Below are 27,183 nucleotides of genomic sequence, written 5' to 3'. Positions count from 1 at the left end.
GGATTGACAAATGCCAACAAGTTGTTTGATGGCAAAATACCTAATAGAAATGGACCAGAACATTGATTTTTCAAATTTACATCAGCTAGAAATTGTGGATACAAAATCAAGGTCAGGATTCTGTTTAAATTTTAGCCACGATTCTATTATTTACCTAGAGAAAACAAAACTGTTCAAAAGATCTAATCTCCTTTCAAGTCAATTGGGTGTTCTGTCAGACCACAAATCTTTTTACTCTGGACAATGTGATGTTAGCCAACCGAGATGAGCTATGAATTTCCCTTCTTCATTTACTGTTGAGAATGCCACTGAAATTATTCTGGACAGATTATCCCTCTCTGTAAACAGGAGTATGGCATGTTACACAAATTGCTTTTATAATTGATACCAAAATTTAATATCTTCGTAAGAAAAGTTTCATAAGCAATCCTCATTTTGTTTTTTGGCAACAGGTTTCTAAAGATTTTGCTCAGCATATCAAACATGAGATAACTACCTCAGTGTAACAGATTCTAGTCATCAAGGTAAAAAGTTACCATGATAATATAAAAATGACATGCAAACAGAAGTTCAATTTAAATGGTGTTGAAAGACTTGACAGAAAGTCATCAGTCATAAAAATTTGGGCAGTTTTAATCCAGCTTTAGCTGGTTCAAAATCCACAGCACAAACCTGCCAGTATTTCAATGCTAACTGGCATTCATTCAGCAGTCATTAAGATGAGCTAATGTGAAAAATGGAGATTCATGGAAATGTAGTCAGGGGTGGTCTTTTGGGTCAAGTGCGAGGACACGGCAATGAGGCAGCATGGAAGCAGCTTTAAGCTACATCTAATTCCATGATGTACTTGAGTCGAGTAAGATTGAGGTTGATACTGAGTGTGACCAAGAAAAATTGACTTGCCAGTTGTTATTTTATTTTAACCTTCAATAAGCAATTCAAAAAAATACCAATATCTACTTTGTGGAAACAATGAATATACTCTAACATTAAAGTAAGCCCAACAACGGAAACAGTTCATGTAACTCCCTTTCCCAGAATGCAAATTTTAAACTTCAACTCAAATAAAGCCGTAAAATACATGTAAATGCACACTGGTAATTTGTGCTACCTCTCCTTGCAGCTATCATCGCTATCTCCAAAAGGAGGAACTCCAGATGCCAACTACTCTACTTTATCTTTTACCACTTTCTAGGTTCAATCAAACACAACCAACCAATCTGCAGTAGTCACTGGATGTAGTCTTTCCAGTCATTCAGTTGGTCATTCATCCAACCAACATCTCTGTTCTTGGCATGTCGATTCCCTGGTTCGTACTATTATTGGCCTAGATACACAATCTTCAGAGATAATTGAGTGGAGGCATTAATTTTAAAAAAACTCAACTAAAACTGATGTATAATTTATAATATTTTCTAAAATCCACTGGTTATGTTTAGAAATAAGTGCATTTTTAAGCTAAATCCAATTTTTGCAGTTGAACTGATGAAAAATGCTGGAAAAATTGAAAAATGTGCATCGACAAAGACGACAAGTCCACTGAACTATATAACCAGAAAGGGCACCAAAAAAGTCACTTTCAGCATCAAATACTAGAAATTATCCAAACTTTAAGGATGTTTCCCTCCTCATTTTAAAACCAATTTTATTAAAACAAAGCACCAGGATAAATAAAAGATTGAACACTGTCATGCAAAAGTTAATGTGAAAGGATTTGGAAATTATTCAAGTAGTCTAAATGGGACAAAAGTAAAGTACTCAGACACGTAGATGTTGTAAATGGAAAATCTGTTCGTAAAAAATTAACTTAGTTTTGTTTTAAACTTGGTTGTGTGGTTTATTTAGCTTGTTTCTGTAAGTTTACCCTTCAGGCTAGAAATTTAACAACCTAGCATTGTAGGCAATTTGGGGGCAAAAAAAAAAGCTATTTTATATTGCTGACTTTGGGGTCATTGCAGAAGTTCACTAAAGAAACATTTTAATGCAGTTCACGATCACCTAACTTTTTGAATATAAATGTCTGAAATAAAAGCCTGTGCGTAATGTAGGACAAATATAAAAATGCAAGTTAAAAGTGGAGGCAGTGGGCAGTGCAGTAGTTTAGGACAGCGTGGATCTAATCTAGTTGAACTTTTTTTGAGGTCACTAATAAGATAAATGTAAGGAATCTTACAACACCAGGTTATAGTCCAACAAATTTATTTTAAAATCACAAGCTTTCGGAGATTATCTCCTTCGTCAGATGAATGAATGAAAAGGTTCTCAAATCGCATATCTTATACTATGCTGGGACAGCATCACACCAATCAAAAGGTGTCGTTGTTATTCAAACAGGCCAGTCACGGAGAACAGCACGTCCCAGTACACTCGATATACATTGTGTCTATTACACAGGCAGGCAGAAAGAAACTCAAAATGGCAGAGAGAGAGAGAGAGAGAGAGAGAGAGAATTTTCATTCATTCATCTGACGAAGGAGATAATCTCCGAAAGCTTGTGATTTTAAAATAAATTTGTTGGACTATAACCTGGTGTTGTAAGATTCCTTACATTTGTCCACCCCAGTCCATCACCGGCATCTCCACATCATGACTAATAAGATAGACAGGGGAGTCAGTGAATATTATCTATATGGACTTCCAGAAGGCATTCGACAAGGTTCCACACAAGAGATTAACAATTATTAATACGGAATTGGAGGTAGCCTTTTGACTTGGGTTGGAAATGGGTTGGGAGGTAGGAGACAGAGTGGAGATAAAGGGTACTCTGATTGGTGGGATGTGACAAGTGATGTTCCCCAGGGATCTGTTCTGGAGCCTCAACTTTTCATGATATTTATTCATGACTTGGATTAAGGAATACAGTGTTGCATATCCAAGTTTACAGACAGCACCAGGTTAGGAGAGACAGTAAGTAGTGCAGATGGGAGCTGAGAAAGAAGATTTTTGTTAGATAAGGGTATCAAGGGATATGGAGCAAAGGCAGGTAAATGGAGTGGAGGTGCAAATCAGCCATCAGAATGGCGGAGCAGGCTCAGAGGGCTGAATGGCCTAAGCAAGAGCTGAAATCCAATCAGGTTTCCAATGGGTGAGGTCGCATAGAATCAAACTTCTCGGAGAATCCATAAGAATGGCTGATGTAGGAAGAGAAAAATGTCATATCATTATAGTAGGGGTGCTCTTGGTTGGAGTTAAGGCACGTTGCTTGCCTACAATAATCAGTGATTGCACTTCAAAGTAATTCATTGTATGTGAAACACTATACATTTTCAGATTTGTGATACGGTGCTATATAAATGCAAGTTCTTCAATTTGTTGGGACATAATATGCTGCACTTGAGCTTTGCTACACCAAACCAGTAATGATTTTCTTTAATTTTCTCCCTTCTCCTCCTTTCTGGAATAAAAATAATCCCTAACTGGGGTACAGTTCCCAGGTGGCAATTGATGTCAAGTACCTCACTAAATGGGCATTATTTAAGTACATGCTTGAAAGCATGCTATCTGAGTATGGTGGACATCATAACTGTCCCCATCCTATCCTTACACAACATTCAAACATGCCCAATAGCAGCAAGCTTTCCTAGATAGCGATGCAGTGGGAACCCTGGCTTATTTTCTTTTTAGGTTAGGGGTGCTGCAGCCAATTCTAACACCCCCACTACTGTTCCAGAAGAGATCAGCTAGTTACATTAGATGCTGGGGATAGATTCCAGATTTGTATAGCTCAAAGAAAGACGTTACTCCTGAGCCATCAGGATGGCACGGACATGGGAACGCTAAGTACCAAATGCGAGAACTCTAGAAAGTTTCCTTGCATTAAAAGCCTCCATTGTATCAAACACAAAAATTCAGGACCATCAATGGTAGCGCGATGAGAGCGTGATGCACAAAGAGGCCAGAGCCGGAACAACTGAAAGTTCAGGGAGTGGGGGTTTGTAGAGCTGGAGGTTACAGAGAATAGGGAGGGGAGAGGCCATGGAGAATGCTAAACACAAGGATAAGAATTTTAAATTAGACAAGGGTGAAGTGTGAGCAGGATGGTGCAGGATAGGATGCAGGCAGAGTTTTGGATGAGCTGAGGTTTGTGTGGGATGGAAGGCTGGCCAGCAGAGCATTGGAAGAGTCAAGTCTGGAGGCAATAAATGCACGGAAGAGAATTTCACCAGAAGTTGGGCTGTGGCTGGGTGATATTACAGAGAAGGAAGTGGGCAGTCTTTGTGATGGAGTGTATGTGGGATCGGAAGCTCAGCTTGGGTTCAAATTGGACGGCGAGGTTGTCAACAGTCTGGTTCAGAGTGATAAGGGAGGGGGGATGAAATCGGTGGCTAAATCAGCAATGAGCTGATTGCTGCATGAAGTTTGGTTTAAATCCAATAAAGTAGTTTATATTGCACAGCGAGTGGCGGTGGCTGAAGACGATGGCTTCGGTCTTCCCAATGAGTCACTGAGGAAGTTTGGCTCATCCAAAACTGGATGTCGGACAAGCAGTCTGACAGCACAGAACCGAGAAAGGAGGTGAAGTAGTAGAACTGGGTAATCTAATCAAGGTGTTTAAAATTATAAAGGATTCAATAGGGTAGACACAAAGAAACTATTTCCTCTATTGGGGGAATCTAGAGCAACGGCGCACAATCTTAAAATTAAAAGCTAGGCAAGTTAGCAGTGAAATCAGGAAGTATTTTTTCCACAGAGGGTAGTCAAAATTTGGACCTCTCTCCACCCAAAGGCTGTGGTTGCTGGGTCAATTAGAATTTTCAAGACTGAGATCAATACATTTTTGTTAGGTAAGGGTATCAAGAGATAGAGAAAAGGCAGGTAAACGGAGTTGAGATAAATCAGCCATGACATAATAGAATGGTGGAACAGGCGCGAGGGACTGAATGGCCTATATCTGTTTCTGTGTTGTTGCTATGTCAACATACATGTGGAAGCTGACCTTGTGCAGAAGGAACCACATGTAGATGAGGAAGAGGAGGGGCCATGGATAGATCCGTAGTGGGTTCCAGAGGTAACAGTATAGGGGCGAGAAAAGAAGCCGTAGCTGCAGGTGCTCTGATTGCAAATGGATAAGAGCGGAACCCAGCGAGGGTCTCAGCGAGCTGGACAACGCAGATGGGGCAGTGGAGGAGGATGGTGCGGTAGACCATGTTAAAGGCTGCAGAAAGGCAGTGGAGGACAACGAATGAACAGAGGATGTCATGTATGACTTGATTAGGAACCATTCAGTGCCGTGGCAGGGGTGGAAACCTGAGTTGTGGGAAAGAAGAGCACATATTTGGGAGGCAACAACATATTCGAGGAAAGGGAGATTGGTGATGGAACTGTAGTTTTCAAGGACAGAGGGGTCAAGCGTGGTTTTTTTTGAGGGGTAATGACAGCTTTGAAAGGAAGGGAAGTTGGGTGGTCAGCAGTTTAGTGGGAATGGAGGCAAAGGAGCAGGAAGTGGGTATGGGGGGAGATTTAACTTGGTATACATGGCAAAATTGGGTGGAATCAGCAGCAGCAGAACAGATCGTCTCAATCTTGGTGACAAAGTAGTCAGTGAGCTCCTTGTACTTTTTATTGGACGTGAGGGTGGAGGAGGCAAGGGAGAGAGGTTTAAGGAGATGGATGGTGGAGAAAAGAAGTTGGGGTTATCTTTGCTCTCTACGATGATCCTGGAGTAGTGGGCAGTTTTGGTAGTATCAGGCCCACTAGCACGATGTAATCCAGGTGTTCACCAGATACATTCGTCTGAGCCCTTTTGGTTTGAGGGAACGATGATGGGAGCTATACCGGGGAAATGAAGGGGATGGCAAAAAATAAAGGTCTTACTGGGAACAAGAGCATCAGGTGGAGTTGAGGGAGCGGTTAAGCAAATCCAAAGCTGCAGAAGTATTATGATGAATGAAAGACCAAAGATTAGACAGTTGGGAGTTTGAAAGTGCAGTTGTAAGTGACTTGGGAGAAGAGTTTTTGCAGGGACAAATATAGAAGTAAGTGGGGCTGGAAGGGGATAGGGGAGTATGGATGGTGAATGGTACAAGGCAGTGGTTGTAGATGGCCCTGTCTGAGTAGAGAGGCCATGTGAGATGGCAAGGATGAGGGGGTGGCAATAAATATGGGTAGAAGAATTTATATGGAGGGATACGTTTAGGTAGTAGAGGAGGGCAGTGAAATCAGAAGAGAGGGCAAGGGAATTGAGATAGAGACTGAAATCATCAAGGATGGGGAGTTGCTCAGTGCAGAGGCTGAGGGAGGAAAAGAGGAAGATTATCTCAGGGAGAAGCTCAGGATATCAAAGCAAGCTTTCAATAATATATACAGCAAGGCAAACCAGAACAAACTGTTAATTATTTTAACTACAGGAATTATCCACAGGATCTCGTTCCTGTCATAGGAAACACAGGAACAGGAGTCGGCCATTCAGCCCCTCATGCCTGCCCCACCATTTGATAAGATCATGGCTGATCTGTGATCTAACTCCATATACCCGCCTTTGGCCCGTATCCCTTAATACCTTTGGTTGCCAAAAAGCTATCTATCTCAGATTTAAATTTAGCAATTGACCTAGTATCAATTGCCGTTTGCGGAAGAGAGTTCCAAACTTCTACAACCCTTTGTGTGTAGAAATGTTTTCTAATCTCGCTCCTGAAAAGGTCTGGCTCTAATTTTTAGACTGTGCCCCCTACTCCTAGAATCCCCAACCAGCAGAAATAGTTTCTCTCTATCCACCCTATCCGTTCCCCTTAATATCTTATAAACTTCGATCAGATCACCCCATAACCTTCGAAACTCAAGAGAATACAACCCAAATTTGTGTAATCTCTCCTCGTAACCTAACCCTTGAAGTCCAGGTATCATTCCAGTAAACCTACGCTGCACTCCCTCCAAGGCCAATATGTCCTTCCGAAGATGTGGTGCCCAGAACTGCTCACAGTAATCCAGGTGCAGTCTAACCAGGGTTTTGAATAGCTGCAGCATAACCTCTGCCCCCTTGTACTCTAGTCCTCTAGATATAAAGGCCAGCATTCCATTAGCCTTCCTGATTATTTTCTGCACCTGTTCATGACACTTCAATGATCTATGTACCTGAACCCCTAAGTCCCTTTGGACATCCACTGTTTTTAACTTTTTACCATTTAGAAAGTACCCTGTTCTATCCTTTCTTGATCCAAAGTGGATGATCTCACATTTGTCTACATTGAATTCCATTTGCCACAGTTTTGCCCATTCACCTAATTATCAATATCGCTTTGTAATTTTATGTTTTCATCTACACTGCTTACAATGCCATCAATCTTTGTAAACAATTTTACAACACCAAGTTATAGTCCAGCAATTTTATTTTAAATTCACAAGCTTTCGGAGATTTTCTCCTTCCTCAGGCAAATGTTTCAAGATCTCCTTGAAGCCTACGCATTTATACATATTGAACAATACATGGTGTTTACAGACTGCCCCTGCAACTGCCCGTTGCCAAGGCAATCACCGTGTTCAGACAGAGAGGTGTCACCTGCAGAACCCCCGAATACACATTGTTGAATGTGTATTCGGGGGTTCTGCAGGTGACACCTCTCTGTCTGAACACGGTGATTGCCTTGGCAACGGGCAGTTGCAGGGGCAGTCTGTAAACACCATGTATTGTTCAATATGTATAAATGCGTAGGCTTCAAGGAGATCTTGAAACATTTGCCTGAGGAAGGAGAAAATCTCCGAAAGCTTGTGAATTTAAAATAAAATTGCTGGACTATAACTTGGTGTTGTAAAATTGTTTACAATTGTCAACCCCAGTCCATCACCGGCATCTCCACATCATCAATCTTTGTGTCATCGGCAAATTTAGATATGAGACTTTCTATGCCTTCATCTAAGTCGTTAATAAATATTGTGAATAATTGAGGCTCCAAGACAGATCCCTGTGGGACTCCACTAGTCACATCCTGCCAATGTGAGTACCTACCCATTATCCCTACTCTCTGTCGCCTTTCGCTCAGCCAACTTCCTAACCAAGTCCGTACTTTTTCCTCAATACTATGGGCTTCTATCTTAGCTAGCAGTCTCTTATGTGGGACCTTATCAAATCCTTCTGGAAGTCCATATAAAAAACATCCATTGACATTCCCCTGTCCACTACTTTAGTCACCTCTTCAAAAAATTCAATCAGGTTTGTCAGGCACGACCTACCTTTCACAAATCCATGCTGGCTCTCTCTGATTAACTGAAAATTCTTGAGGTGTTCTGTCACCCTATCCTTAATTGTAGACTCGAGCATTTTCCCCACAACAGATGTTAGGCTAACTGGTCTATAATTCCCTGGTTTCACTCTCTCTCCTTTCTTAAAAAGTGGAGTGACATGTGTAATTTTCCAATCCAGAGGGACAGTTCCTGAATCTAGAGAACTTTGAAAGATTATAGTTAGGGCATCTGCAATGTGCTCACCTACTTCCTTTAAAATCCTGGGATAGAAACCATCTGGTTCTGGGGATTTGTCACTCTTTAGTGCTATTATTTTCTTCATTACTGTTGCTTTACTTACGTTAATTTTATTGAGTCCCTGTCTTCAATAAACAGGATGTGGAGATGCCGGTGATGTGGAGATGTCTTCAATAAACAGTACAGCATCACAACATCAGACCTTGTTTAGGGTTTCTACAATTAAGCAAAACTATTTAACAAAAAGGCAACTAGTAATATAATAGATGTATGTATTTGGTGTAGAAATTCCTCTCCCTAGCTTCTCGAAAGGAAAAATGAAAGATTGCTCCAAGCTCCTTAGATAAAATGAACAGTTACCATAACTTTCTGGATTTGAGTAACTATTGACCACATAACTAAAAGGAGGTAGGGGGATGTCAGTAACTGAACAAATCCTACAGTCCGTTTGCTCAAAAAGTAGTTTGAATCCTCCTTCAAGCTATGAAGACAACATGCAGTTTAAACTGGGGTTAAGGTTTTTAAACTCGATTGCCCAGGTTTTGCTGCCAAAATAACAGCAAATTTAATGGTGCTCAGTGACTGATGTGTAAATTGTCCAGAAACTTGTAGCGAAGAAGAGATACCCTATGAATTGGAAATCGCCACAACTCTGCCGTTAGCCTTGCAAAAACTGCAGCTCGACCTCAACTCCCCATGAGTTTCATGAAGTTGCTGCATTTGAGCATTAATTGCCAATTAAACTCCCTATAGAAAGTTAGGGCTGCTACTTAATAACATTAGCATCTTTTTAATGAGAAGATTTATGTTCCTGCAATGCCAATCAACTGCTCCAGCCCAGAAAGGGAACAATTTAAACTGTGGAGTCTCATTCCTACAGGTAGTAAATTGTTGTTAGAGATTTTTAAAATTTAAATTTTTCTCATATTTCCTTGGTCTCTTTTTTCTCTCTCTCTCTCTCTCTCTCTCTCTCTCTCTCAATCCAATCTTTCTTTCCCTCTTTATTTCTGTTTTGGTACCTGATTTGACTCCAATACACCCTATTTCCTTCTCTGTCATTCCTGTTTCTTTCTCAATCCTTAAATTTCAATTAGTTAAGGAGATAGACTGTTGGTCCCATTGTTCACCGAAGTCCCAGATTATCAGCTAGCAGATCACCCTTCCAGCAACTTACAGGGCAAAAAAATTTCAAGCTGAAGGGTGAGTGAAGAAGTCTAATTGAAGGGCCACACGGCGAGATGCCTCGCTCCAGCGAAATCTGGGCCATTATGACCAGTGATTTAAATGAAAAACAGACATGATCAGCTTAGTCAGTGATCAATGATCAGAAATAACTACTTTGGGTGTCAACTTGAACGACATAAGCTCACTGCATAAGTGCTGGTACCCAACGTTGGTTCAAAACCAATAGAAATTAGCTTTCTGCCAGAGGACATCGGATAGGAGGTTTACACTGTCAAATATGTTTCAGAGTATAATCTATCACAGATTCACTCCAAGATCAACTTATTACTGCCAACTATGGTTTCAGAAGCTGCAACAGATTTCTTATGGACTTGAGCCATTACTACAGTTTACATAAGAAAGCGTAACAGGTTGCAGACAGGAGCAACTATAACAAGGACAGGTGTCCTCCATACTCGACCACAGACCAAACAAAAAGAGACCTGAAGAAATCATACCGAGGACCCAATGTGTTAAGTTACAGATTTCTTGTATCCTATTTGGTGCTCCAGTTGCTCTGGAATCATAAACTATGAGTTAACAATGGACAATGGGGGGGGGGGGGGGGAAGTTAAACAAGTAATAGAAGTATAAAGTACTACATAACTCTCAGATATTAATAATTTAAGTATTTAATTGCATCAATGAGTGAAAAGAACTTTCCAAGTGCTCCGACAGGGGCCCTTTCTTAATCAAACTATATCTTGATTTTCAAATTGGCTCTGCAGCTGGTATGAGCTATTTGTTGCATGAAGTTTAGTTTAAATCCAATAAAATCACTTATATTATTGAGATAACTAATAAATGTTTCTGAATATGTATTTCCAAGACCATGCAGCTGCAAAAGAAACCGGTGTGGGAAGGGGTAGGCAAAGTAACTTTCAAAGTTTAGTTAAAATATCTGAGTTATTCACATGTAACTCAACTTCCTTCAAAAGACAAAGTTTCAACAAAAGGAAAAGACTTTGTACTTATATAACATCTCATCACATTCTCAGGACTACCTAAAGCACTTTACAACCAATGAGTTTTTTTTTAATTGCAATCATTTATGAAAGTAAAGGCGGTAGCCAATTAGCACATAACATGGTCCTATAAACAGCAAATCTTTTTTTTTGCTAGTGTTGGTTGAGGAAGTAATTTGACCTGGGGAACGAGAGAACTCCATGCTCTTCTTGGAAAAATGCTATGGAATCTTCTATGTCCACCTGAGTAGACAGATGGGGCCTTGGTTTAACATCCTATCAGAAAAACTGCATATTAGACAGCGCAGCACCCCCTCAGTACTGTAATCAAGAGTCAGCCTGGATTATGTGCTCAAGTTCTGAAGTGGGATATGAATCCACAACCTTCTGTCTCAGACGACAGCACACTGCCATATGACTCAAGCCTACAAAGCAAATAGTAACCACTTCACATTTCTTGTGTTGTCCAGAAAAAAATAGTACTATTTAATATCACTTATTAAGCAAATACTTCAAATGTATTTTTTAAAAATGATCTTGATATGACAACCTTCAAACAGCTCTGATAAGAACATAAGAAATAGGAGCAGGAGTAGGCCATACGGCCCCTCCAGCCTGCTCCACCATTCAATAAGATCATGGCTGATCTTCGACCTCAACTCCACTTTCCCACCCGATCCCCATATCCTTGATGCCCCTAGAGTCCAAAAATCTATCAATCACAGCCTTGAATATACTCAACGACTCAGCATCCACAGCCCTCTGGGGTAGAGAATTCCAAAGATTCACAACTGAATGAAGGAATTCCCCCTCATCTCAGTCTTAAACGATCAACCCCTTATCCTGAGACTATGCCCCCTAGTTCTAGAAGTTAAGCAACTACAACATTGTTACCAGAAGGCAGGTTTCCTTGAAAGGTGCCTGCCAGTGCAAGAGTAACTGAACCTATTCTCCCAGAGCAATATCTGTTCTTATTAAAAATGGAACTCCTTCAAATCTATGCTCAGAAACACTGAACCCATGCACGAGCATAAAATGAATGACTGACAAATTGTAACAAGGTCCCAAGAGTATCTCAGAAGATTTTACTATTTTTTTTAATTTTTAATACGAGTCTTGAACAAATTAAGAAACCTTTCGGTACAATTATACATGTTAAACAAATTTCAAATCACCCTTGAAACACTGTTTTCAAGTGGAAAATTTAATAAGTGATATGATTTACAGTAAGCAAATACCCCACTCAATTATACCTGCTCAATAAACAGGTTATTGTAGCTCACACTTGTATTTGGAAATATTTAGGACACACAGTCACACACACAATACATACACACATACATTCTTACATACACACACATATAAAAAACATATCTGCTGGAAATCTTAAATAAAAACAGAAAATGCTGGAAACACTCATCAGGTCAGTCAACATGTTGAGAAAGGAAGGTAGGGTTAACATTTCAGGTTTGTGACCTTTCGTCAGAACCCTATGATTGATGGTATTAGCAGTCTAGAATCATGATGATCAGTCATGTATCTAATGCTACTCTAAGCCAAACTTACTTCGTCAATGTCCAGTGACACTGAAAAATCAAACATTACCACCAGACTGGCAAATTCACCTGCCGAAATTTAGTACAGTGACATTTTTTCTTCTATAAATGGCCCAACAATGCCAGTTGCTCTAAATACTGATACAATACTGTGCTACTGCAGGCACCTCAACAACATACCTAAGTGAGGTCTCAAGCACGCAGTAGCTCTGTGCAGGCATTTACAATAACAGTATCACTGGACATATTTAATTTTTGTATTTGCTTGGCACAGTCATTTTTAAAAAACATTTTCAAACAGTGATTTTGACTACATTAAAAATAATTTCATGATTTACAAATCAATATAATTCGGTGATTCACAAACCAGGATTAAAAATCAAATATCTTATTATTCGACTGTGAAAGTTAAATTCACCTACAGTATACAATACAAAACAGCAGCCAAGTTCCAAAAGCTATTACTTGGCATCAATTCAATGTTTTCCCACTGTTCTTTTCAGGAATTTGTTCCAACCTCCCACTTCTACCCAGCTATCTTGATTTTATGTTTGCATGTACAATAAATTTACACGACAGGAATACAGCCAAATGTAGACACAGGGGTCTCCACTCCATCAGCTGCGCGCTGTAGTGTAAACAGGTTCAGGGTCCAGGAACTGACAGCATCACAGATTCAAGATGTAGATGAAAAATTGTGCCATTGGGACAAGTGAGTTCCTCAATGTAAACATGGGGAAAATCAGTTCCGTATGTTTTCACTCGGTGGCCTCACAGAAATTGAGCCAGTTTGCTAGTCCATCTGCAATAACACGAGTGAGCCACTGCCGCTGCTCCCCTGAAAGAGGATGCAGTCAAGTACAAGTCTACTATTTCAACAGAACTATTAAAGCAGAAATATGAAGCAAAGTGTGTTCTTTGATGAATTACTATATAAATAAAAGTTATGATCAGGTTATGTAAGCCGATCTCCACCAGACCAGTGATAGAGTCATTGCATGTGGTCTCATTGCAGCTTAGTAGTAACAGCGTTGCGGGGAAAGGCAATCAAGGTTCTTACTCCCAAATGCTCCTTGGTAATCCCTACAGGCAAGTGCACGTGCATCTGAATCAGGCACTGCTGTGATGTACCTTTTAGTCAATAAGCCAACAACTCAACATCTGGGTTGAAGAACGGCCACCTTGGCAAGGTACTGGAGGGCTGTCAGCACCCACGGAACTTCTCCTGCTGCATACCAGGAATTTGTACCTTCAAAAAAAAAAGTGGGGGGGGGGTTTGAAAAAAAAAGACAAAACAAACTCTGATTTAAGTTAGAGAAGATAACCTAGAGAAAACTACATATATTCTTTGCCTCAATCCAATTAAATTCCTGAGAGTCTTACTTTTTTTGTTGCTGGTCTAAAAGGGATGGTAGCAATGTCATGGCTATTTGTGAGATGATGATGGTGCAGAATGGCCGCTGCATTTGCCTACTTAACAGTCACAACACTTCAATAAGTAATTTATTGAATTACATAACATAAATGCAAGTATTTGTTTTGTTTAATACTTGTCTGTTCTTTAAGAGCTTTACCCAAGGTCATCCCAGTGGGTCCTTTCCCCATCTGCCTTATTGTTTCACTATTTCCCTTTTTGTTTTCTCCTCCCACAGGATTCCATTTTTCTCATTTTAAATCAGATATATTTCCCTGTTCTCCCCATGGGAGGATTTTCAGTTTTACGCTCTTGAAACTCTTCCTCTCCTCTACAGTGTCCTTCCCCATGCCCCTTGTAAGCCTCCTGTGTTTCCTGGATTCCATGATATCTTCTCTGCTGCAAGAGCAATATTCTGGCTGTAACTCAAAATCTGATGTATTAATTGTACCGTGGCTATTAACTTTTAAATGTTTGACTTTTTATGGTTTTCCTGTTTGGTTTGATAGTTTGTTTTTACCTCTTGATTGATTTATTGTAATTTTCACAAGTTTAATTTTGTACAATGTCTACAAACAATGAATGAAAACTATGGCTTAATAAGTTGTCTACAATAATGCAATTATTTTATTTTACATTAGCCTTTTGCTTTTCTTCATCCAGCCATAGCAATTAGGAATCCAAACCCTGTCTTTTTCGTTCTCTCCTCTCCCCCACAACTATGGCCAGCCCCTCATGAGCCAAGACCACACTGTTGGCCTAGCTGAGATCAGAATTGTATCTTACCTTTTGAGGTTTAAAATTGATGTGTATTTAACACGTATTAAATCAGTAATTCAAGGTACCACCTACTGGATTATAAAGTTCAAGAAAGTAAGAGGTTTAATCCTTGGGATTTCATGTAAACAGCAAAGGTCCGAAGTTGTTGGAGTCATTTTTCAGTCCAGAGTGATGAGGAGTATCCAAACAGGAGCTGAGATACTATTCTTCAAGCCTGCAATGAGCTTGTTTGAAGCACTAGGAAGCCAAAGATAGAAAGGTTGGACTGAGAATGACAGGGGGAGGGGTGAAATAAAATGGCAACAAGGAAGTCAAGACCGTCCTTGTGAACAGAATAGAAATATTTGCAACGTAGTCATTCAATCTGCATTTCCACCAGGAAGAAGACTGAAGAGGTAACAAGTAAAATGACATTGATTAGATGTAGCACACATGATTAATGATCCTTTCCACTATAAAATTTATTTTAAAAATGGAAAGAAGGTACGACAGCTGATTTTCTCCCGACTCCATTCAACCTATCAGACAGACAGCCAGGTGACTCATTTCCAGACCTCTGACAGTGTTACCATGCAACCGCTTAGCTGTTAGGAAGGTCACAACAATGTTCGGAGATAATTTGCAGATTTTTTTCCCTTTCCCAAGTAAAGAATGGCCTACTTTTGCCAGTGCTAACCAATAACCAAGGAATAAGGATACTTATATCATCAGAAAACACATTAGAAATCTTATGAATTTATTCCATAGGTGGGCCTAGCATAACACTTGCAACTTTGTATATTGTACCTTATTCAGCAAGGTCCGCTCATTTGGATACATGTATCTTTTCATCTGTTTTTTCATTATTCTGCTCTTTATAATTACTGTGGCAGATAAATGTTTCAAACTCATGAGTCCACAATACATATCCAGGATTAATAAAGATGGCTCACTTCACACAAGGCTATTAAAACAATTGAATTTCTCAGTTTTAAATGCATCAATATTTGACAAATATGCTGTGACAAAATATGAAACAAGTTATCGTTCTTGCACAAAGGAAAACGTTGCAGAGCACTTCACAGGAAAGAAGGGAAAACAAAGTCAACAATAAGCAGGAAACAAGGGAAACAAATTGTAGAGGTGAAATTAAAACTTTTTTTTAGAAAAAAAAGCAGCTTTTTGTTTTGAGAACAAGGTGAAGCGATTTTGGGATGGATTAAATAGTGGTTCATTGAAGGTGGAGCAGGAAGAGTGAGGAACAAGGGGTCAGTCACGCAACAGAGAATGCAAGCATGTGAGTTTGGCTAGAGATCACCAAAGCAGGGTGGGGCAAGATCAAAAAAGGGATTTGTAAATGAAGAAAAGGATCTTAAAAACCAACATAGTCACGTATATCTCAACTTCCGAAGTATAACAATGTCAGTGAAGGAAGGACAGCTGATAATGAGCATACTCACAAGCAGTCCACAGAACCCAAATGTCTGTCTGCACATTGGTTTATGGGTAGAAAATGGTATAAAGCATATGAAGCTGCAACAGCTAAGTATTCAAATTACATTTGATGCATTTCAAAAGCATTTTGCAAACAAATTATTCCAAGAATGACTATAATCCACACACACACACACCTTATTTTAGGATAATAAGCACTGAATATACATGATACTGCTGATTACTTGATTAGGCTTTCCATAATCTACATACGTATATAACAAACTTAATCATAAGATAGCAGAAATGAAACTGGAAATATACCAAAAACTAATTTTATTCCATTTTTTTCTTTTTACCCTGAGGTACACTTATTAGAGAACCAGATTCAAATGTTCATCATAGAATACTCCTGAACTCTCAAGGAGTTTGGCAAACAGTGACGTAAAGTAATACACCAGGAGCAACATTTGATTCCTCACGAAAATTATTTTGTAATGTATGCTTCCAGGAAGAAGAACGAAAATTAAACACATTTTTGGTCTATAAAAGGCATCAGTTGTGATCAAAGTGATTGATTGGCAGTTGAACTTACTGTATGCACTGTGCAACTTTACAGAAGTGTTTCTTTCTGAAGTTAAGCCTTCGTTTCAGATGTACGGGTTCTGATGCAGACGGACCTTTAATCCCACGTTCACTATGGAAATAATTCACCTTCAGGCCAAAAGAAAATTAAGTTCAATCAATGTGATGCTTTGATCAGTATAATTTAGTTCTTAAGATTCAAAATCACTCGTCTCTTATTGGGCTAAAATGAGGAAAAATACAGTACATAGTTTCTCTGTATTTTCTAACCAAAATAGTAAAATGCACAAATTGAGGAAGATACCTACTTTGAAATAACAATTTCAACCCACTCCCTTCTCTCCAGAGGGCACTGACTCATGCTAGGATACTATTCCGTACAACTTTAAATGAAAATGAATTTTAAATTCTTCACTTCCTCTCATTCCATCTTCAATTTCTCATGTCTATTTTGCAGTTTTAATTCTCACGCAGTTTTCTTCAAAAACTAACTTTCAAGCTTTATTTCCCCTCTTAGTTTGCTTCTGCTTTCTTTTGGTGCTTACCATCCATTTTGTAGGTAGAAGTAAAATGCCTTCAGTAGTTTTAAAAAGATATTAATTGCTGTCCCATGGCTCATCCCAAGCAGCCATTGTTTATGTATGCAGCTAGACAACAGGTGTTGGTAATTTATTCAACTTTAAAGGGCATCGCAGTCAAGCCAAATACTGCATTTTCTAGCAAGAGTCACCAAACACCAATCAGGAACTCTAGCTGATTTCCTTCTCCTCCCTTTCCAACCAAAAGGGGGAGGGGGGTGTGGTCAGATGAAACTAATTGTTGTATCCCAACCACTGCCTAAGAGGTTAACAGCACAGGCCAAAGATCTAATTTGGGGCCCTTCTATTCTGTATGCGTCAGTACCACACAGAACAGCGCATTAAATCACTAAGCCATTGAAGGAGCTCTGTGTCATTTTATAAATGATGTGGAGATGCCAGTGATGGACTGGGGTGGACAAATGTAAGGAATCTTACAATACCAGGTTATAGTCCAACAGTTTTATTTGAAAATCACAAGCTTTCGGAGGCTTCCTCCTTAGTCAGGTGAGTGACGAAGGAGGAAGGAGGAAGCCTCCAAAAGCTTGTGATTTTCAAATAAAACTGTTGGACTATAACCTGGTGTTGTAAGGTTCCTTACATTCATTTTATAAAGGTACAGAACATAGTGATAACATTTTATTGATCAGTGACTGCTGTTATCTTAAATATCTTGTCATTATTTCTATGAGCCCTCTGAACACTAGTCCAGGTGCAGATTGGTGAGATTTACTTTAGCATAACAGCTTTCATTGTACTATTAATATTTCTTTGTACTAGTGCTGACTCATTACCTTAACCTGCTGTTCTCTGCTCTTTGTGTTTTGGCTACTGCTATACAGGGGCTTGCCTGTCCTCCTTTTTCAGTTTTGATAAAAAAGGGTCTACCTAAACCATTTTCCAATACTGATTGAATGGCTGTACAGTATTGAGATTTTCTATTTTTAATTTCAAATTTCCAGCATTTGAAGTCTTAGAAATCTAAATGACTGTTTAAAAATTCTACAAAATCTACCATCTGAGCCTTAGTGGTCTTTCCCCTCATCAAAGAGGAGCTGCCTATTTTAACCACAAAAAATTTCATTTTAAGCAGCTCAATTGAGGGACATTCCTACTTTGCAGAAATAATTTCAACCTCCTTTCCAATTACATGTGATTACATAGAATCTTTACAACAACTATTTGCATTTATATAGCACCTTTAACATAGTAAAACGCCCCAAGGCGCTTCACAGGAGCGATTTTCAAACAAAATTTGACACAGCCACATAAGGAGATATTAGGACAGGTGACCAAAAGCTTGGTCAAAGAGGTAGGTTTTAAGGAGTGTCTTAAAAGGAAGGCGAGGTAGAGAGGCGGAGAGGTTTAGGGAGGGAATTCCAGAGCTTAGGGCCAAGGCAGCTGAAGGCACAGCCGCCAATGGTGGAGCGATTAAAGTTGGGGATGCACAAGAGGCAAGAATTGGAGGAGCGCAGAGATCTCGGAGGGTTGTAGGAGGTTACAGAGAGATAGGGAGGGGCGAGACCATGGAGGGATTTGAAAACAAGAAATGAGAATTTTAAAAATCGAGGTGTTCCCAGACTGGGAGCCAATGTAGGTCAGCGAGTAGAAGGGTGATGGGAGAACGGGACTTGTTGCAAGTTAGGACATGGGTAGCAGAGTTTTGGATGAGCTCAAGTTTATGGTGGGTGAAAGATGGGCTGTCGGCCAGGAAAGCATCGGAATAGTCAAGTCTAGAGGTAACGCTGCTGTTTGCAACTATTTTGTTTGGTGCCATTTCCTTACCCAATAGCAGAGGAAGGTTTGAGCAAGACAAGAGCTGAAACCACTTGGTTACCTGTATGGAGGCAGGCAGAAGGCTTCAGCCGCTCAATCCAGTGGTACCATGTCAGCATATTATTTCTTTCCTAACATTTTGTGCTCATCAGGCTGAGAGAGATGTCCGAATGGAATTCCATCCATTTCAGGCACCAAGTTCAGCATCAAGCACTCCCAGGACAGGTATAGTACAGCCAGATGCAGAATAATCCTCCCTCTATTTCCCACCCTCAGAAGAGCAGCCCATGCTGCATTAGTGTGACATTGTTCCCCATTTCCCATGCTGGATATCCTACAGCCTTTGTGCGAGACAGCCTATTAGTGCCAAACTGAAGAGTTTCCACTGTGGATTAATGCTAACTAGGAACTGGGCCAATTGGGACTGCCTCACTCCATTTCACTTAAGGCACTTACAGCCAGCAGACAGAAGAGACTGGGCTGAATATGAATCCAGGTCCCAGAGATGTAAGGCCTGTGTCTAACTCACTGTGTCACCCAGTTCCCCCTGCAGGATTTATATTGGTACAATCAGATACATAGTTGGAAACCAGAGTAATGCCTTCAAATATTAATATAAAAGGGTTATTAGTAACTCCTGTATACCAATTACTCAAACATTTGCATTTTTAAAAAAGGATATTTAATGCAAGATTTAATCTTTAAAAAGTGTACTACTGAAGGAATTTGTTGGAGAAGTTTTTTTGCTTTCCACTTTACAGAGCTACTTTATCTTCCCAAAGTATTTTTTATACCTTGCACTTTCACATATTGCTTGACTCCTAGGAGCAGCACAAGTGTCTCTGCCAAATTTCCCTTCCTGTGGGGAACACGTGACTTCCGTTCAATGCTTCCCTAGATGATAAGCCATGGGTCTGGTGAAGCTTGGTCTTGAGTCCATGACCCAGCACTGTGCTGCTCCAAAGTGTTGTGCCATAATGTACTGCACTACTGGCACCATTGGATAAAAATAGGGACAGATCGGATTCCTGAAATGTCAACAGAAAGGACTGCTGAAAATTACCTTAGTCCACTGTAAAGTTTAAAAACTTCACACTAATCAGGTTTTCTCACAAATTCAATGGTCAGAACAGCTGAAAGCTTAATGCAGGGGTTTAAACTGAAATGGTGTCAAACATTTTATATCATATGGTATCTGTATATACTATTTAAGTTTATGAATTATACCATTCTACAAATAATAAAGCTAACCCCAAACTAAATACAAAATTTGCTAGAGCTTCTTGAAGTATGAGCGAGAAAGTTGATGAGAACAGGATTGGGGAGTGATGCCCCATGTCGTAGTCTGCCATTACTATCTGTCTGGGCTCAAACATGATATATGGCCACTTGGCAAAAGGTACTGGAAGACTACCATAACCTTTAGAACAGTACCCCAGAAAGCAGTTTAACATCTATAGGAGACAGGAAGAGATTAAATTTGGCAGAAAAAAAGGAAAAGTATGACACAAGATAATTATCGATAAGGCCATCAATTTGATGCATCTTAGTCGACCCATTCTGAACAAAACTGAAGTCCCCCACCACTGGTCAATTGGTTCTTAAATGATTTGGGGGTTTTTGCCTCCATTATTCCATCTGGGGGTCCAATAAGGACTGTGTGCGTACATGCACAAGAACTTCCTGATATCAGTGCTAAATTTGCCTTTTACTAGTTTGGACATATGGCCGCTTGTCCTACAATTGTAATTAAATAGTAATTTTCCAGATTTACCTTTTCTGTAACATTTACAATCTTGTATATCACTATAAACCAACTCTTAGGAACCTCCGTTCAAGGCTGAAAAGCCCAAGTTTTTCCTGCCTCTCCTCATACCTCAAGAACTTTTACATTAGGGATGGGCCTTAGGGTTCCTTTCTGCACTGCCTCCAATGCTTAAATGTCTCTTTGTCTCAGTGACCTGAACTGGACACAATACTCACGGTATGGTTTGACCAGAGCACTATATAGTTTGATCATGACTTCATCCGACTTTTATTTTACTGTGTTGGCTATACAGTTCAACATTCAATTGGCTTGTTGCACTACTCTGCACTGGTTGGACTTTTTAAGCTTCAAGTCTACGAAGACTCCTAAGTCTCTTTCAATTTCATCCTCGGCCATTTCAACATAATTCATGGTGTAGGTGTGTCGTCCATTTTTTCTTCCATAGTACCTGATGCATCAAGTGGCCCTAGGAGTCCTCAACACTGACTCCAGACCCCATCAAATCTCATGGCTTCAGGTGAATTATGGACATTGAAGCCTCCTGCTGAATACCACCTACCTCCCTCCAATAGCTGATGAATCAGTACCCCTCCATGCTGAACGCCTCTTGGAGGAAGCACTGAGGGTAGCAAGGGCACAGAATGTACTCTGGGTGGTGGACTTCAACGTCCATCACCAAGTGTGGCTCGGTAGTACCACCACTGACTGAGTGGGCCAAGTCCTGAAGGACATAGCTATCAAACTAGGTTTGCAGCAGGTGGTGAGAGTCAACACGAGGAAATAACCTACTTGACCTCATCCTCATAATGCCAGGAACATGACATTCATTATAATACAGCTGTCCATGACCACTGCACAGTCCTCATAGCGACCAAGCCCCGTCTTCACACGGAGGATACTCTCCATTGTGTTGTGTGGCATTACCACTGTGCTAAGTGAGGTAAAACAAAAATACATCTAGCAGCTCAAAACTAGGCATCCATGAGCCACCGTGGGCCATCACCAGCTACACTTTATACCACCACAATCTGTAACCTTGTGGCCCGACATACACCTCAATCACCATCAAGCCAGGTAGTCAACTCTGGTTCAATAATGTGTAGAACAGCATGCCTGGAGCAGCACCAGGCCTACCTGAAAATAAGGTGCCAACTTGGTGAAACTACAACACAGGACTACATGACTGCTTAGTAAAAGTAGCATGCTATAGACAAAGCTAAGCAATCCCACAACAAACGGGTCAGGTTAAAGTTCTGCAACCCTGCTGCGCCCAGTCATGAATGGTGGTGGACAATTAGCAGTTAGTGGGAGGAGGAGGCTCCATGACCATCCCCATCCTCAATGATGGCAGAGTGCAATCATAGTCAGCCATAAATGCTGAGTGGATGATCCTTCTCGGCCTCCACCGGAGGTCACCACCACCACAGATGCCAATCTTTAACAAATACGATTTACCCCACATGACATCAAGAAACAGCTTAATACACTGGACACAGCAAAGGCTACAGGCTCGGGCAACATCCCAGCTGTAGTGTTGAAGAACTGTGCTCCAGAACTAGCCGCACGCTTAGCTTTATTTTGTTTTCATTTCAATGGACCAGGTGCATAAACTTTACCTGACTAAACCTGAAAACTATGTTATAACTGCAGAGTATTGTGGTGGGAGTCAGCAGGAAAGAAAATCTTCCCAAGAGAAGGACATGATTTGCAGCAGTAAGCAATCTCAATAACTGTAGATGATGATTTTAATAGTTTTAATAGGAAAATGTATTGAAGCAATGCCTGTCCACAATGACCACAAAATACTTACAGAATTATGTACGAAAGACATTTTGTTAAATAAATGTGGCTTGATTTTTAGATTGACACACCCTTTTAAATTAAAAGCTAATACTGGTTATCAAACTGTTCCCAAATTGAGCATTTTAATAATAATGATGGACAATACTTTTCATTCACATTTAAAGGAGACTATAATTGTAATTTGGAAATCCCTTTTCCTTGAAACCAGTTCACTTAATTCAGCATAGTATGTCATTTGCAAATGTCCAATAATTACTTAATAGATCAAAAGACTACCAACATTTAATTGTTAATAAAGAGGTTTTTAAGCAGGATTTTAAAGATTTTTCTGCAGCCAGTTTCTTCCCTGTCTCCAACTTTCCCCTCTCCTGCTGGGGTGTGGTTCCACAGGTTGTAGGAGCTCTCCTAAAGCTTTCCAAAGTTGTCATTCTTCAGGCCTTGGCCAGGACACTGAGTTTTAGCAAGCCACTTAAATGTAAATGGCATCACAGATGAAGCTGATCCTATCCTCATGCCATTGCCACATGTGCACATTCCAGCAGGGGTTACTATATTGAGATGAGGAGCATCAACCCTAGCTGATGTTTTTCCTCCTTAACAGCCATTACAGAGGGCTCTGGTACCTCACCTAAGCAGCCCTTCTCTGCTAGCCTAGATAGTGAGCACTGGAAGGTTATTCAGAATGGCTAGCTCTGTCTTGTCGAGATACACACACACACTCTTTTTCCTGGTTTACTCTTTAATGTTTTGATATCCCTTGTCCGTTCTACAAGTCCAGAGCACAGGATCTAGACAGTTGAAGGCACAGCCGAGGATGGTAGGGCAAAGCGGAGGGGGCGATGCACAAAAGGCAAAAGTTAGAGGAATGGGGAGTTCAAAGCATTATAGGGCTGGGGGAAGATTACAGAGATGGTGCAATATGACAGAGTCTCATGTGTTACCAACTGTAAACAATTTTACAACACCAAGTTATAGTCCAGCAATTTTATTTTAAATTCACAAGCAGTAAGCTTTAAAAAGAGCCATAACGTCCTAAAAGATTAATCGAATCCAAGTAATTCAACACTTACAGAAATATCCTACAAACTTTGGAAGGCAGGGAAGGGGTGGGGGGGGGGGGGGTGGCGGGGGAAAAGGAAACGTGTGGTACTCAGTTCACACATTTTGGTTTTGGGATTTTCGGGTACTGGCAACTATAAATGTAAGTTTTTCTCATGAACACCATTTGGATTTTCATGACCATTTTATTACAGGAAAATTACTGCAGAGCCAGTACTAAGTTGACAAAATACTTTGATTTTTTAAAAAAATATAGAAGTAAAGCTTGCTCTACTTTTAAAAAAAAATTCTGTATACCCTTAACCAGGGCTGCATTCCCTTCCTGTCATTAGGTTTTAGTGGGCAATTCTTCTTTAGTTGCCTTATACTGGTCATCTGTATTGGTAATATCCTAGTTATTAAATATCTGGTCAAAAACCCTCTCCGAGAGAACTATTTTTGTGTAACACGATCTGTGATGTGCTCACTACAGATATAAGACTTAGCAAAAATGCTAGGAACCCAATTAATGCTTACTGGCAATATATTTGGCATGTGATAGCTAAAGTTACTGTCAAAGCTACGTTCTTGAAGGTGGTAGTACTGTTTGCTGGGATATTGGGGCAGTTTGCTATGGTAACTAGGTCAGAGATGGTCATGGGAATTTGATGAGTGCCAAGTTTGAAGCAGAGGGTATCAAACTCCAAGATTATACTGAAGAAAAAACATTTTTTCTTTAAATGCTATTTAGTCGCATGCTATTAATGTGCATTTTCTGAGGCAGAGTTCTCACTTTAAAATAATTGATCTCTTAAATACATAGTACTATTTTGCAACATATTTTGACATTTGTCAATCTGTAATATAACCAGCTTTGAGACACTCCAGTTAAAACATATCTGAGATACAAGGGTTATTAACAGCACAAAACTTGGAAAACCATATATTTTGACCAGGAATATTAACAGTAACTGGTTATATCCCAAATATGTTTTCCAAGAATAAGTCTGTTGCTAGGCTCTAACAAGTGATTGTGGATTTGGGGGGCATCTTTTAATTATCGATTGATATGAATGGGTGTCACCATAATCTGCTGAGGCAGCTCATAACTGCATGCAACAAAACTGTGACAATTACAAGTGAGCATGTATTAACTGCTAGTATGAATGAAAACTAAAACAGAAGTTTATTTAATGCAGGAATTAAAACTTATACTGTTGGACTAGTGCTGCATTAGATGGTAGCATGCTACTATGATGCAGTTGGGTCTCCCATCAGACCTGAAGCAGAGCAGCAAAACAGAGGTTAATTATGTGTTTTTACTTTATTGTGACAAATTTTGCACAGCTCCATACAAAAATAATTTTATCATTTCCCGATGGCTCAATAGGCTAATCCACTGAGTAGAAGGAATATATTCCCCCTTTGCACCTCACGATAACCTCAATTTAAGCAGGGTTACTGAAGGGCAACAATTCTAAACTAACAAAAAGATATAAATTCAGGGAATAATTTCCCAGATACCACAATCTTTGTCCCCCTCCTGCCATTCCCACAAGCTTTTAGTATGCAGAAGAATTGTGGTGTTTTTACATTTGAGGTAGAGATCCTAGAGAAGGATGACTCAAACAGAGACCCATGACCTCTGTGCACTGCTGTTTATGTTGACTTACTCCCGCCACTTTAAGTTAAAGCTGTTAAAAGCCAGAGACTTGAAATTTAATTGGTAAGAGGAGTCCAACTTGAGACATTTCATTCTAAGTAGAGACAAGACAGCAAATCGAGACCCATGAAAATATTGGTCTCCACAATGAGTCGGCCCTCCAGAGTTTCCCAACTTTACATCACAGAACGCCACAGATACCACATACTAAATGTAAAAGCCTTTCGATGTGGACCAGAATATGTAGAAATTCTTATCAGATTTCATCCAAGAGTTAGTCAATCTACACTTTATTGTTCTCTTTATTGAACAACACATGAATGACAGGAGTGTGATAAAAACTACTTCAAGTGTTCATTGTAGTTTCTCAAGCTGACTATAAATCACTGCAAAAAAAATGGTGTGACTGTGCAACAGAAGGAAGTAGGGGTGGTACTATTTTATTGAACAGAGCTTTGGTCAGACTCCAGCTGCAGTACTGTGTTCAGTTTTGAACACCATACCTCAGGAAGGATAAACTGACATTGGACAGGGTTCAGCATAATTATAGGCTTAAAGGGTTAAATTATAGGAGAGGCTGAATAAATCTAGCTTCTATTCTCTTGAGTTTAGAAGGTTGAGGAGTGATCTAATTGAGATGTTTAAAATGATAAAGGGATTTTTTTTCACACAAAGGGTAGTGGAAATATGGAACACTCTCCCACAAAAGGCTGTGGTCAATTGAAATTTTCAAGCCTAAGATTGATAGATTTTTGTTAGGTAAAGTTATTAAAGGATATGGATCAAAGCGGGTAAATCAAGTTGAGGTACAGATCAGCCATGATATGACTGAATGGTGGAACAAGCTTGAGAGGCTGAATGGCCTACTTCAGTTCCTAATAGCAGCAGCCTGGTAACAAAATACTGTGCTCATGAATAGCTCTACATTATAATGAATGTCATGTTCCTGGCATCATGATGAGTCGTTAAACCAAGGCCCTGTCTGCCCTCTCAGGTAGACGTAAAAGATCCTATGGCACTATTTGAAGAGCAGGTAAGTTCTCCCAGTGTCCTGGCCAATATTTATCCCTCAACAAACATCACAAAACACGGATTATCTGGTCACGCATCTCATTGCAGTTTGTGGGACCTTGCTGTGCGCAAATTGACTACCACGTTTCCCTACATTACAAGAGTGACTACACTTCAGAAGTACTTCATTAGCTATAAAGCGCTTTGGGACATCCTAAGGACATGAAAAGGGCAATATACATAATTTCATACTGTAATACTCAGTGTAGCAATTATTCTATGTATTTGTTTTTATTAGACCACACTTTGGAGTTACATTTTATCTGCATGCTGTACATAATTATTGCACAAATAACCTGTTTAAATGTAGGACCAAAAGCACAGTAGGACAAATGATACGACTTCTCCCTTCAACGTCAGAGCATGTATTATCACTATTGCCTTTCACTAGTTGGTATCCCACCTCCATCAAAAATTGTGGCAGTATTGTATTTGGCAGTGGAGATGTCAGGATAGAAAACTATATTGCAATCTCAATTGAGATAGTAGTTGGGACCAGGACTGGCTTCAGCAGCCTTGGGTTCAGAAGAAGAAGAAAACTGCTAAGGGATCATGCTCAAAAGCTATCTACTGACATCTGCTAAAAAGTGTGCCTGATGGGTAAGAACACAATCAGAAATCAGCTGTGACATCCATCAAGTACAAACAGCCTGCCAACACATCACCTAGATTTGAAAAATGGCTACTCCAGCAAAGCAATAGAGGGTGTTACTGGCATCAATGGAAATGTATTCCTCGCAAGAGTCAGGTTCTTCAGATGAGGGGAGAATGATATCAAAAAAAGTGCATCTCCATATATACACAGATGATGCGTTGCAACCTACCATAAAGTTCCTTAATATTTTCTGCCCTCATCGTGCGTGAAGGGGCAGAAACAAAAATTTATACAAAGTGAGCCAATTAGTTCAAGGCAGGGTGGGACTGAAAGCAGTCTATTGACTTAGCAAACAAAGTCTATTTAAACCGAGTCTCTAGGAAGTACAGCAAACAGAACTCATGACAAAACTACAGCAGGGCCTCCTAATAAAAGCAGGATTATTTCTCCAGCAAAATGCAGTGGAGTGGAGGGTAGCTACGTAATATAAATAATGTGCATAGAATCAATCCCAGTCACTTACAGCAGCGATTGATGGG

At 39.9% G+C, this 27,183-nt stretch overlaps 1 protein-coding gene across 6 annotated transcripts in view; it reads right to left on the bottom strand.

Annotated features, from left to right (window-relative positions):
• LOC137339981 (gamma-adducin-like) overlaps positions 1–27,183 on the bottom strand; it is a 199,988-nt gene that overhangs the window by 148,425 nt on the left and 24,380 nt on the right. For 4 of the 6 annotated variants that reach the window (XM_068002101.1, XM_068002099.1, XM_068002106.1 and 1 more), the window contains exon 2: positions 16,363–16,481. The exons of the other annotated variants lie outside the window; for them this stretch is intronic. The gene's annotated coding sequence lies outside the window, so the exon portion shown is untranslated. The remainder of the gene's footprint in view (positions 1–16,362; positions 16,482–27,183) is intronic. 6 annotated transcript variants of the gene reach the window in all.

This window comes from Heptranchias perlo, chromosome 21 (genome assembly GCF_035084215.1).
Source record: "Heptranchias perlo isolate sHepPer1 chromosome 21, sHepPer1.hap1, whole genome shotgun sequence".
In the NCBI taxonomy this organism is placed as follows: domain Eukaryota; kingdom Metazoa; phylum Chordata; class Chondrichthyes; order Hexanchiformes; family Hexanchidae; genus Heptranchias; species Heptranchias perlo.
The sequence above is the reverse complement of the archived record's forward strand: the minus strand, read 5'-3'. Positions and strand labels throughout refer to the sequence as shown.